Source organism: Bidens hawaiensis, unplaced genomic scaffold (genome assembly GCF_021521415.1).
Source record: "Bidens hawaiensis isolate Kalapana, Puna unplaced genomic scaffold, B.hawaiensis_p1.1 tig00007743_1, whole genome shotgun sequence".
NCBI lineage: Eukaryota > Viridiplantae > Streptophyta > Magnoliopsida > Asterales > Asteraceae > Bidens > Bidens hawaiensis.
Genome location: NW_027491538.1, coordinates 47,391 through 61,863, shown reverse-complemented (window position 1 = coordinate 61,863; position 14,473 = coordinate 47,391). Strand labels below are relative to the sequence as shown.

At 31.1% G+C, this 14,473-nt stretch overlaps 1 pseudogene across 1 annotated transcript; it reads right to left on the bottom strand.

The window, feature by feature from the left end:
• Nucleotides 1-3,063: 3,063 nt before the first annotated feature.
• LOC143635926 (short-chain dehydrogenase/reductase 1-like) lies at nucleotides 3,064-5,598 on the bottom strand (annotated as a pseudogene). Its single transcript, XR_013154152.1, has 3 exons — nucleotides 5,285-5,598; nucleotides 4,252-4,434; nucleotides 3,064-3,711 (listed from the first exon to the last, which is right to left on the bottom strand). The product of XR_013154152.1 is annotated as a short-chain dehydrogenase/reductase 1-like (transcript).
• Between the last annotated feature and the right edge of the window lie 8,875 nt (nucleotides 5,599-14,473).

Sequence of the window (14,473 nt, the reverse complement as noted above, 5' to 3'; positions counted from 1 at the left end):
TTTAAACTTATGGGAAAAAATTAAGTTGAGTTTATTAAAAAAATGTCAATCAGAGTTGACTTATCAGGTTATTTGGACATCAATTTTCAATATAGTTGTTTAATGAATGTAGAATCCAACTCATGAACTTTGACTCATTTAAACGAATTCAAGGCCATCGAGTTCTTAGACCGTGGGTATATCTCAATGTCCGGACATTAAAGTTGATTTAACAAAGGTTAGCGTGTGAGACATGACTTTTTTTATAAGTTAACGAGCGTTAAAAGCAAAATGAGTTAAAGTGTTAATGAAATTTAAAATTCTTTACACTCAAACATATAATTTAAGTTAAGTATTGTTTTTAAATTAAATTGAAGGGTGTTTTTTAAGGTTAAACCATTGTTTAGCTGAGATAAAGTAAAATGAGGTAAATCAGTGATGTATCGTCTTCTTAGGGATTAAGGAATATATACATATGGCCTTATTTAAAACAGTGTAGTTAAAAGTTTTGTTTATTAATTAGAAAAGTAGCCACTAAAAGTTAGGTAACCAACTAATTTATTCTTTTATTTTGTAAAGAACCTGAAAAACTTGATAGCCTCTCCAACAAACTTGAAATGCAAAGCATTAAAATATAGCAACCTATCACAGTGAACCTTTGAATAGATCAACATTCAAACAATAAGTTAAATGAAAAATATTTAAGTTAGTATTAAACCTGCAAAGTGGGTCATAGACTAAACCCTAGGGTCACATTAATACGGAAAAGTTGATGAAAAAACAGGTAGACCAAATAGCTTGTAACACTGATTGATAAACGCCAATTTAATACTTATTTTTAAGTGTTTACAACTTTAATGTAAGGGATGTGTTATTATACACCCTTTATAGAGTGTATGTAAAGATAATATGTGTGTTAAGAGGGTGTGTGAATATACAAAAAGGGTATGTGAATAATTATTGCCTAAATAATTATTGCCTAATTTAAACGCATTGTTAAATTAAATAACATTATATCTTTTAGAGTTAGAGCATTCTCATCTAACCCTTTACTTTTGTGAGTGGTGTTTTCATAATTTAGAAAGTGATTTAATTAGGAAGTTATGAGTGAATAGTTTTTATATTTTAGAAAATACAGTAATTTTTATATATATTTGAAAATCTACTTTTCACCCTTTATAATTTTTAATATTTTTTAAAAGTGGTTATAAGTGAGAGAAAGAAAAAAGATAATGATGAAAGGTATAAAAAATATTATTAAATAGAATTAGAGAGAAAAGATATAATGAGTTTTAGTGTAATTTTTTGTTTATAGATAAAGGATAGGATAAGAATGCTCTTATAGGGTTGAGTTATAATAAGAAGATTAGTTTTTCTAGGAATGATAGGAAATAATCTTGTCCATTCATTTAAGAATTGAATGGTTGAGATTAGATTAGAGAGATCATCAAGTGTAAAACAAGGGTAGATGCATAATATGGATAACACATTTGTTAACTTTCTCTTCACATGCAAGGCACATGTCAAATTCCCCCATAATTTTTAAACGTGCATAACTTTTTTATACGACAATTTTTTTTCAAAACAATTTCACCATAAAAACGAGTGTTTTTTATCTTTCATATGAGTACCATATTGCTTTATAAAAAATAAAATCGTGGGTTTTTACAAAGTGTGTTTTACCATGAATGTGTTTTACAAAATTGTGTTATACAATTGTGTTTTATTTTTTCATAGTGTCTTTTGTATTGTGTTTTTTACATTGTGTTATTTAATTGTGTTTTCATTGTGTTTTTATTTTCATAGTGTTTTTTCCATATTGTTTTTTACATTGTGTTTTTCATAGTGTTTTATTTTTCGGCGAAATTTCCGAAGACTTTTCCGGCAAGGTGGTGGCGGTGGGCGGTGGTGGTTGTAGGAGATAAGTGAAAATTTAAGTGGGTTTTTAAAATTAAATTAAGTGGGTTTTCAATATTAAAATATTAGACAAAAATAATCTCATTCCTAGCCTTCTTAAGAAAATCAAACTTCTTATTTGATATTTTCTCTGCTCTTATAATATTATAGACCTTTAAAAGTTACATCGATCTTCACTCAGCTAATAAATATTTGATCATTTTCACTAACAGTTTATAAGAGAAGTATTAATTAGTTTATATGAAATTATGTTAATTACCCTCGTATATAAATTGAAATAATAATTCATACCTCAAATATTCTATTTAATTACAAATATGTCATTTTATTTTTGACCATCGCTTAAAGTATCACTACTAGAAAATAAGTTATTTTCTCACAAACATTTCCTACAAATTTCCTACGACAAGTAGTTCCAATATATTTCCAACAAAAAAATAAGCTCCAACTTTACTACAATATTATCTAATAAACATTATGTTAAGTCAAAATAGTTTTTGTAGGAAAGTTGTAGGAACTTTACAACCATTTGTTTTTGTAGCAATTTTGTAAGAAAAGTTGTTGAAAAATGGTTGAAAACGATTTTCAAGCATGTGTTTTTCCAACAACTTTTTTGTTGGAAAACTGTTTGAAACTGAAGTTTTCCAACAAATTTCCTACAATTCAATTGTAGAAAAACATCTCTTTTTCTAGTAGTGTATCTAGACTAAAAAGTGTGTTTTACTTGAGTAGCCTAAGAAGGATTAAGTGTAACATCCCGAACCAGGTGAGTCACACCGGTTGTGTTTACATATAGCATATGCAAGATAATTCTAAAACTTAAATAAATAGCAACGGAATAACATTATTACAAAAACTTGCCTACCAACAGACCAAAGATTGTTAATTGAAGTACCAAGCAGTCAAGCATGAAACATAAACATAACGGGTGTCAATCTTAAATAGGCAGCTAGCCAAGTCAAATTGTCCTCTAACATTACGTACGCTTTACCTGATATGCACATACTAAAAAGTCGAACAATGTTGAGTGAATTGGGATTTTCTAACATAATATATGGAAAATAAAGAGAGTTTCAATTAAGTAGTGGAGTGGTAAGCTGATATGCAATGTTCTACAGAATTTCAACCCACTTGATCGATTCAAACTTCAACCTAGCTTCTTTAAAAACTCCCCCAAAAAAAGTCCTTAATTAGTTCTTAATAAGTTTCTAGTCAAATATTAATTAAGAAAATTGAAAATAAGCAAAAATATATTCATGACATCCTAACATGTTTCAATAACAATGTATCTTTTTTTCACATGTTAACTAGTCATACAAATTAACTTTCATAATATTTAACCACTTGGTACCAAACCCATACGTACATCACTTAATTAACTATTAACTAGTACCACTAAACAAATAATATTAAACAACTTTACAGTTTTGATATCATGCCACGAGTTGTGGACGCTGCATAAAATTTCCCGGTGGTCAGACACCAAGGGGGAAGCAGCGCGATTGCTGCGGCCATTTCGGCCGCATAATCAGCCGAATGATTGCCCTTGCCGGCTGTCATGGATGTCTGAGTGAACCCGGGTCAGAAACAGTTCACACTCATCACACCTTTATATCTACGAGCCAAAACCTGAGAGTACGCATTCAAGGCGAGCTTGGAAAGCGAATAATCAGTCCATATATCTGGCCAACCCGCCGTAGTCCACCTTCCTTCGGCCACATTTTGTAGAAACTCACTCACCACCGTTTCTATTCGGACTTCGTTCAGGTTTTCTTTGTCTCCGAGTATTGACTTCATTTGTTGGTTTTTCAGTTTCTGCATAGTTGACACATAGAAGTATAAATAATAAATAAGTCAGAATTATATTTAATAAAATAAAAAATATATATTTAACCTTAGTTGCCAAAGCAGTAATAACGTTTACTTGAAAGAAATAAAAGATTGAAATCAAACATCCTTAACAAATATTTTTTTCCTTAAATAGAAACAAAATTGGTCAGTTCTAATAAAAATAAAATAAAAGACAGGTCCCAAATGTATATATCTTTAGAAAAATAAAAGATTATACTCTTGATCGATCGAATTAACTCATGATTTGTATATAAAAGTTGTTCAAGTATGTGCATTAAGAAAACTAGTTAATGGCCAAAAATGTATATTTAAGAACCACATTCTCTAATAAATTATATGTGATAGTGATTTTGTAATCATGATAAATAGTTAAATACACTAGTTACTCATATATAAAACTTTTAAAAAAATGTTATATACTAGAAGTCAGCTCATTTCAATGTTACCCAAAATACTTGTATGACAACTAGGTTATGCATGAATTATTAGGCAGGTTATACGTACATCTAATGTTCCAAGACGAGAACTGATGTTGAGGATGCGAGCTATGGACGAAGAACGACGAAAAAGGGGCAACATAGCATCGGTAAACCTTTTGGTTCCATAGTAATTGGTGTTGATCACTGCATCCGCGTAATCTATCGAGTTCTTGCCCATGGGGTTGAAACTTACAGCTGCATTGTTCACCTGTATCAATATGATGGTACCGGCTTAATTATATCAATCAAAAACAATATTATCTCATACTATTAGTGTTAAGAGACTTTCTCCTGCAAATTATCTGATTACAACGCATCAAGATTCTTTACATCTATAGTTTTATTTATATATTCTTATTGTTGCCAAATATGACTCATGCCAACATGACCAAATTATGAGAAGAATAAATATTTTGGGAGGTAGTATATGAGATCTCATAAATGCTGTACAGTATTACTCCGTATCATTTTGGATCCATTTGGTGTAATGATCTAGTAAAAGTTTATCGTGAACATAGGAGCTCGGGACTTTGTTTTTTGGTTACGTGCTCAGGAGATCATCCGTTCTTGGAATGTCCACCTGAGTAAGCATGGTCAGCGCGCTCAAAATGTGTTGATGATACCGATCGAGATGTTACATTATATTATCAACAAACCATGTTTTTTAAAGTTCATGATTTTCGAAATTTGTAAGACAATCCACAACACGAATACCCAAAACACCTAAAAACGTGGCTAGCTAATCACTGTCATATAATGAAAACACTCATTTTTAAACGCAAAATACTCAACCAAAAAGGAAATTCGAAAACGCCCAAAAATATTACTAAATTATCGAGTCTTTTAATTATTATTTTTAACCACTCTTCTCTCTATGTATAATAAAACCCTAGAAGCTGGAATTTTCGTTTTGACGCTTTAACTCACAGTATATGTGTCACGGATGGGATTTTAACTAACGACTTGTCATTATATTTCGCGACAAGATTACTCAACTGTGAATAATGTAAAATGTATGCATGCACATTGTGTACTTGGATGAATTAAGAGTAACTCACAAGAATATCAAAGGAATCGAATCCGGATCTAAACCAAGAAACGAATGAGCTAATAGAGACCGGGTCAGATATGTCAAGCTGACAAAAACAAACATTATGGTCGAGCCCAAGAGCCTTTAGCGAATCCATGGCCTCTAACCCTTTGGAGGCCCTAACCTCCAAAGGGTTAACCCTAACCTAGCAAACCATTTAACCAACGCGTACCCGATACCCTTGTTGGCCCCGGTGACAATGGCCACCGTGTCCTTCGACCACCACTTGGCGGTTGTGGAGTGGGAGACGGGTGACTGCTGCCGTGTAGTTGATGTTATCATGATGGTGTATTAAAAAATTATGTATTACATACCAAGAGCCACCAATGCGTGTATATATAGGTATGAACATATAATATGTACATAATTGACTAAAGTCGCGTATAAGAATGGAAATGGAATCAGCCTGTGAAGTTCTAGAATTAAAAGAGGTAAATTATTTAAAGCTTAATTAAAAAATAATAAAGTTACTTGATGACAATATATATATATATATAATTCTCGCGTGGGAATTACTGGTTATAAAACTCCTATAGGTTTATGTAGGTGGGGAGCCCATATTTAACTATTCAGAAAAGGTAAAATAAAAAATGAGTTTATTATATAATTCATGCACTGAGATATAGTTAATTAAAAAGTTAAATAATTAAGTATATTCTGATTTCAAAACTACCATATTACTATTATAAAGGGTTGTTTTTATAGTTAACAAAGCTCTATTATTTTAGTGTACGTAAAACCATATATTTAACACTTAAACTTATATTATAATCCATTAGTAATTTTGTTTGTCCGTCTTCACATTTTTCATGAGTTTGACATAGATTGTATTTTCTAATAATAATAAAATAACGATTGTGATAAACGAGTTAAGTTGTTGTAAGTAGTTTCGGAAAACGTTTGTTAAACTGTAAAGAAAATTAGAACTGAAGTATAAACCAACACATAATTAATTAATTTATTACAACATATTTACTTATAAATTATCGTGGTGACACCAGTTAGTGTTATGTTATCTCTATGCGAAAATTGGTTAGTTAAAGAAAATGTTAAAGGATGTGAACAAAACACCAACGTACCCTAGCTTAACTTGAACACCACTTGGCCGTTAAGTCATAACGATTAATTTGTATGTCTTTAACAATGTTGACATACTCTATAACATTCAAGTCAGTCATTTTCAAATGTAGACGCCAATAAGCCGTCAAATCATAGCGATTTGTATATACTGCATACGATTCGTATGTTGCGTATCAATTTGTCTTTTGAACAAAATTTTATAAAGAATAATTCGAAATGCATGAAGATATATATCGTGTGTGTTCATGTCTCATTTCATCATCAGTTCTCTTAAATCTTTCTTTCTATAAACAAATTCTTAAGTTTATAATACAAAAGTTGTTAGCTATGTCTAGTCCTCAAAAAAATGTTGTACAATTGGGTGAATTTGCTACCAAACAGTAGCGAACAGTCATACATTTTCGCTTTATTTTGTATTATCTAACCCTAATATTGTTGAATTACCAAACTTAATTAATGTTAGATATTTATGTGTCTTGAAAAGTTGAAGAACTTGCCGCGGAACACTTGACAAAACAATGGTTACGCCATAGTCACCCAAATATATGAGAAAACCATCGATGGTACGTTGTGTGTACAAGGTTTTTCTTAACTACGATTGTGGAGGTGAAAACAAGGGAGCAACTCTATTTAATTAAAAGAACTAGTACAAAAAGAAAAAAAAAACAATTGTTCGTTTCAGTAGTAGAAAAACATAAGAGAGAATTGGTTGGAATGTATCGGTGTCATGTGGCGTACATAATTATTTGGTTGCTCAATATACGGGGAGACATGCATATGAAGTGAGGCTATCCAAGCAAGAAAAACGTTTGGTCGGATATCAGATCACAAAAGTGGATGTATACGCATCCTAAAAACAGTTTATCAATAATAAGTGACCATAACGCACAAAATGCGTCTACGATCGGAAACATATATAACAAACATTAAAATTTGCGTGCATCCGCCCACAGTGGTAAGCCTCAAGTGCAACTTTTTTTTCTCACACTAGCATAATGTTGGTTTCTTCAAGAGAACCAACAAAATGAATCAAGTTTTTCTTTGGAGAATTTATTCATCGTTCATTCAAAGTTGTTCGAGTTTTGACGTGCATTCTGGCATGTTTTGCTAATAAACGTGGCATACAAGGCGAACAAGTACAATATATATGCCACTTTTTTATACTTTTGCCTTTTGGGGCAACTTTTACAACAAAAAAAAAGACCTTTGATGTAGCTTTTGCTTTTACAAGTCATGAAAGGGAGGACAACTACACATGGATCTTAGCTAAAAAAAAACAAAACTTGTTAGCTATATCTACTTCGAATTCATATGTTGCCCATAAGTTTGGCCTTTTGAATAAAATTTTCAGAAGATTTGAAACCCATGAGGATATCAATTGAAATTTATAGAAGCGCGTCTAAAAATTTGTCCGTGTATGTTTTTAATTTCATCATTAGTTCTGTTAAATCTTTCTTTCAACAATCTACAAATTGTTAAGTTCATGTAAAAAGTGTTATGTATTCCCAATATACTTGTATTATCTAACCCTACTGTTTCTCGTCTGTTTAATATTTTAGGTAGCATTTTTGGCGTATTCTTCTTCTCCTCAAAGTAATCAACCATCCACAAAAATTACATAATCGATCACTTCATAGAATTGTTCATATAATATTAATACAATAAGATATTGAAGTAAAAAAGGAAAAGAGATGAAAACTTTTCTCTTATAGAAAGATAGGCCCATCTATCAAATTTTAAACTCATAAATGTTATTTTTGTTTTTTTATTTTAAGTTTTTAATTAACCTACGGATATAGACATGCAACATATACATGTTTAAGTGCCAATGATCCGTTGCCTAATTGGTTGAGCTGAGATATCAAAGACTTCATTTATAATTAGGAAGGTTTTAGACTCAAGTCTCTCACCTATTGCGAGTTTCCTCATGGAGGAATAATGTAAATGACCAGGCTCGTCAATGGTTTGTTAGTGATTCAAATGACCATTCAAAAGAAAAATTAATTATACGTTTTAAGTATATGTGTTGGAAAGTAATATGCATAGAATTCATATATGTGGTATATCAGTTGTATAAACTGTAAAGTTATAAACCAAATATTAAAATGTTATAAACAAATAACTATCAAAATTAGATTATTTATTATCTATTATTATATGCTCGTGGACGGCACGAATTACAAACATCATGTGTTCATTTGTATATATTATATGAGCATGAGATGGTGGTTCCCTGACATAGGCATGTAAACAAAGAAAAAGAATTAAGATGGTTTGGCCGGAGCTAATTACCTTAATAAGCTCACGGTTAGATCGAGCAACCCGCTATTATTTCCACTATTTATATTAAAAATATATGTTTTGTCGTACAACACTCCCAATGCATGCACACATGTTCATTTTTTTCTATTAAAATCGGATTATTAAATATAATATAGGTGAAATGCGTTTTGCTTCAATTCTTATTATATAAATGACAACATTATTAAACATTTGTGTTACATGTGATAATAATAAACAACTAATGTGTAGAGAATTTTAATAGGTACACTGTTAAAAAATGGCCATTTGCAAATACCCTCACTAATAATCCTTTTTTGCTATCGAATATCCGCGTGGGTCATTTTGCAACCGTACCCAACCAAAAACTTTGCGACTCGGCTGTGGCCGTTGGATTGTGACCGAGTATGATTGTTATGTTGCAACTGATTTGCGATCACTTAAAAAAATGTCCTCGTTTCCGATGTAAGTATCTATGGTTTTTTATGTTGCAATTTTTAAAGCAATTATGTCATTCCTAGTAGTGGAGACGATGTTTATTGTGTTTTACTTAAAACGTTAACGCTTCTCTCAACGCAAAAACTAGACATGTCACTGCTTAGTCTGCTTAATTTAACACTTATACTAATTATTATACAAATTGATTATCATAATATGCATATTTTAAGAAAATATGGCATTGATAGCAGTTTTATAGTACGCACATGCACCGTATACAATCTACGGATAAAGTTAAAATACAAAGGTAGACAAAGATGAGAAGTGTGGGAAGAATTTATGACCACACAAAAAATCACTTAAAAATAAATTCAAATAAAATAATAAAAAAAATCATAACTCAAAATATAAATAAAAATCGAAAAAAATTTAAAAACTAAAATGTTTCCGTCATCATTCCTTTTTAAAAAAATACAAAAAAAAATAAAAAAGTTTTGACGAAAATGAACAAAAGATACAAATATAACTACAAAAGACACAATATATCACAAAATTTAACATAATGTCAAACAAAATATAGCACAATGTTGAGTAATATAACACAATATAATAGAAAAAAAGACACAATGTTAAAGAAAAAAGATCGACACAATCAATGACGAAATAAACACAAAACACAATGATAAACAAAAAGACACGACTTTTTCACTTACCATTGTGTGTGTTTTTTTTATGAGAACGAGAAAACGTTGGAAACATTTTTGTGTTTTTATTTTTTCGTTTTTTTATTAAATTTTGAGTTATGATTTATTTATTTATTTATTTTAAATTTCTTTTAGAGTTTTCTATGTGACTACAAATCCTTTGCATTTTTCTTATTTTTATTCCTATTTATAGAGTAACTTAACCCAATAAACAACGCATCTACATGTTGCTATAGCTTTAAAAAAATCATTATATATTATTATATTAGATGAAATAAAAAAAAAGAGTACTGATAAGAGAGTAAAACATTTTATTCTAATATTATACTTTTCATAAGAAAAAAGGCACACCTGTTTATTTGCTTCTCGCAGTTCTTAATATATATAAGTTTTACTCCCTCCGTCCTATTATAAGTGTCCTAGTTTGATATTTTAAGTCTTTCTTGTTTAACTTTGACCGACAATATTTTTGTTTATGTTATATAATATTTGATGTAAAATATATGAATAGATTGGGTTTTAAATGTATTTTACATTGATATAATTTTCATCAAGTATTATATGACACGAACAAAAATCTTTACGGTCAAAGTTGTAAAAAAAAGACTTGAAAAGTCAAACTATGACACTTATAATGAGACGGAGGGAGTAAAATGAATGCACCCTATTAATATATTAACGAGGAGAGAAGAAACATAGGTAATTTCATATTCCTTATGCCATAAGTAATGGTTAATACCAGTGACGGATCCAGGAAATTTTCTCACAGGGGTCGGGAACTTTTATGGTCGGTACTAATACAGCTGTCGGGTCGAATCGGGTCGATTCGGGTCATATATATAAGAAAATAGGATTACCAAACAAAATATTAGATAACAAATACATTAAAGTTGTTCTCTACGAGTTTTCATTTTTTGAAATCTAACCATTACATCATCTACTTTAACATTGATAATCAAGTCTTTCTCAATGTAACAAATACAACTGTCGCTTAAATTTTCATCCCCCATTCGATTACGCAAATCGGACTTCACATACTTAATCGCATAAAAAGATCTTTCAACGGTTGCGGTTGCGACGGGTAATATGAGAGCTAAATTTAATAAATGATGCACCAATGCAAAGGAATGACGTTTATTTGTTTGAACCATCAATTGAACAAGACTTGCTAAACCATTCAAGTTTTAGCAATCTCTCCATTATCGGATTCATTATTCTTTCTTCCTAAAAGAACACAAATACAACAAACTTAGCAAGTAATCAAACTAGTCAAGTATCAAAGTATTAAAAATTCAAAATTCCACTTTATGAATTGTGTTACAGAATCACAAATTCACTAGTTTGTCCACAAAATCACAAAATTCCCCCATTTTTTTAACATAATCTAAACATCATTAACCTAAAAATCTTAAAGCCTAACTAAATTAGACATAAATTAGATGTATTTATGTTATACCTTATCACAAGGATGGATGTCGGAATTATGGAACTGTTTGTAAGTTATCGCCGTGAGTCCTGGTGGCCGGAATTTCCGATTCTGATTTCCAATTCCGGTGAGCTGAGAAAAGACGAAGGGACCTGGGAGGCAGAAGGAGGCGGCCGATCAGAATGTTTGGCTGAGGCAAAGGTTGTGACTTGTGAGAGGCGGTAAACTGGTAATGTGGTAAAAGAAAATATTATTTTAGGATGGTATTGGGTATTGGACTAAAAATTGAATAGGGTTTGAGTTGGGTCTTGGGCTTAAAATTGGATTGGATATTAGACTAATGGGCTTATTGATATTAATAAGAAAAATTGTTTATATAACGTTTATATAATTATATTTATAAAATTTTCATTGTATTTTTTTTATTACGGTTAGTCTCAAAATCTCATGTGGGTCGTCTTGAAATTATACAGGGTTCAGCTTCAAAATTTCACAGGGGTCAGGATCAAAATTTTACAGGGGTCAGTCGGGAATTTTTCGGTATATTAACACTAAAAAACATTTTTCCACAGGGGACGGGGGACACCCCACCCTAACAAGTATGTCCGCCCCTGGTTAATACTCTTTAAGTAACACTTTTCGTCACATCATCATCATCATCACCACCCTTTCTTATAAAAAGCATATGCAATCATTCCGGCTCCTACTCTTACAAAGCCTCACAATGCTCTAAGAGATGGTGTAGGGGCTTTCTCCACACATATAATGTTCTCTATAATATCTCATTACACATGTCCTTAACTGACAACCACGAAGAAGAAAATATAGTTTTTTTATGTGTTCATATTCTTTATGTATATGTACTATTTGTATTATTTTATGTGTTTGATCTTAATTAGAGTGAAACAAACACACATAAAAAACAATCATTGGTGTTCTTTGGTAGTTTAGGCTTTTAAGTATACATCTAACTTTCTAAATTATAGTATTCATGTATTTTATTACTTTCATTGAACAAACCTTATGATTGAAACCATTGAAGGAGACAAATTAACACGAAAAGGTGGCATGGGTTTGAAAGCCGGTGCGTACTGCGTACACATGACCTAGTCCCTAGACAATAGTATTAAAAAATATCGCAACGTGTATTTGCTCCCACACTTATTCTTTTGAAAGTTGAAACCTAACCCTAATCTTATTATATGCGTACCATGGTTCTCTTTTGGCTGATGATGTTTTTATAATTGGGTTGGTTACCAAACCGGTGTCTTACTGATTTGGTGATTAGACCGGTTAGATCGATTGCATTGGTTTAAAAGAGTTTATGGATAATGATATCATAAATAACTTAAAACAAAGCATATAAATATATAAATAACGATTTTAGATTAAGTATAATAATACACTATTATTATGAAAATATCAAATATTAATAAAGAATGATGCCTTAAATAAACAAAATGTAGAGTCTAAAAATGTAAATAAATCGTTAAATGCATTTGAGAAGAAAAACAATGTACTAACTAATATCACACTCATAGAGTAGGGTCTACAAATGGTGAAGTGAAGGCAGGGATGTCAATGAGACGAGTATTAGTTGATAATCTCAGTCCAATATCAGTTGTAATAGTATAGTGTCTCATACCTGACTCAATAACCGTCAAGATTTTTTTCAGGTAATTACCTGTCAAGTATCAAGTATATCAGTTACTTTGTAAAAATAATTCCCATTAAGATTTTCAAGTCATTTTTCTTATCATATTAACCGTCAAGATTTTTTTCAGGTAATTACCTGTCAAGTATCAAGTATATCAGTTACTTTGTAAAAATAATTCCCATTAAGATTTTCAAGTCATTTTTCTTATCATATTATCTGTATATTCAGTTTTATGTATATAACAACTACAATATTATAAACTACGTTTACCAACACCCATGTCAATATCACCATTAAAATGTTTGAAATATATCATATATGTTACTTTTATGGCAATATAAATCCCAAAAATAAGTCAATACTTTATAACATACACAAAATACATATCTCTGTCTCTATCTCTATATATAATTAAAGAAAACAGGTACTGACACGTGTCACCACCATATGCATTTGGGACACGCATCATCACCAGAATTCATTTAGACCACGTGCCACCACCACATGCTCCACTACCAGGGGTTATGCGCCACGTAGCGCCCAGTCAGAGTTATGATTTTGTACAAAAACAGGCTGTAGTCATAACTCTCCACTACCAGGGATTATGCGCCACGTGGTGCCCAGTCACGTTTACACTTTTTGAGATTTTCAAGAATTCAAATTTTGAAAGCAACAACAGATCTCTCTCTCTCTCTCTCTCTCTCTCTCTCTCTCTTAACCCTAGATCTCCTTTCCTCTTTCCTTTCTACTTTGATTCACTCTCTTACACTTTTCCTTATTATCATAAAATCAGGTTACCGATTCTTTAAAAGGCGGTGAATCCGGTAGGGAGTGGATCTTATTATATTCCCGTGAGTCATCGGATATCACCAGCAAAGAAATGACGATCTGGAGAGGTAAACCTAACCCTAATTTTGCATCCAATTGTTTCAATCTGAGACATATATATCTTAATTGTCCTTTTTTTTCCAGGAAGTTCGATGTATATGTTAGGGTTTCAATTAAACGAAATCTGTTGATGCCCCTTGGTGATGAATCAGTAACTTTATTATAAACTATTCAAATTTACATAATTAGTTGTCTTTATTTTATTTTATTAAATTTAAATTCATTGTTCTTCATTTTCATATGTTTTCAGGCTGCAAACGAAAATTTTGATAAATTGGTAGACCCAATTCATTGTTCTTCTTCATCTTCATCCATGTTCTCGCCGCCGTAGACAGCGTTTGTGCGGCGGTTAAAGGTTGGTTTATGTTATTTTTTTAAGTTTTTGATATTATCTGACTTTATTAATGTAAACTTTATACATCCAACTTACTAATTGTTTTTTTCAGGACCAAATTAGAAAGTACCAAACTTAATTGGAGGTAGTTTTGTATGCTCACAATCATCACGGTAAGTCCTTTCTCTGTTATTATATGCTCATTTTGGTTATAATCACAAAATAATAATTTTAAAACTTAATTGGAGGTAGTTACTGACCTGAAAGTTTCTGTAACTCAATTCAGAATACCATTTGTAAGTATTACATTTATTTGATTATTTAATTGCGTGATAAAATATTATTTGATC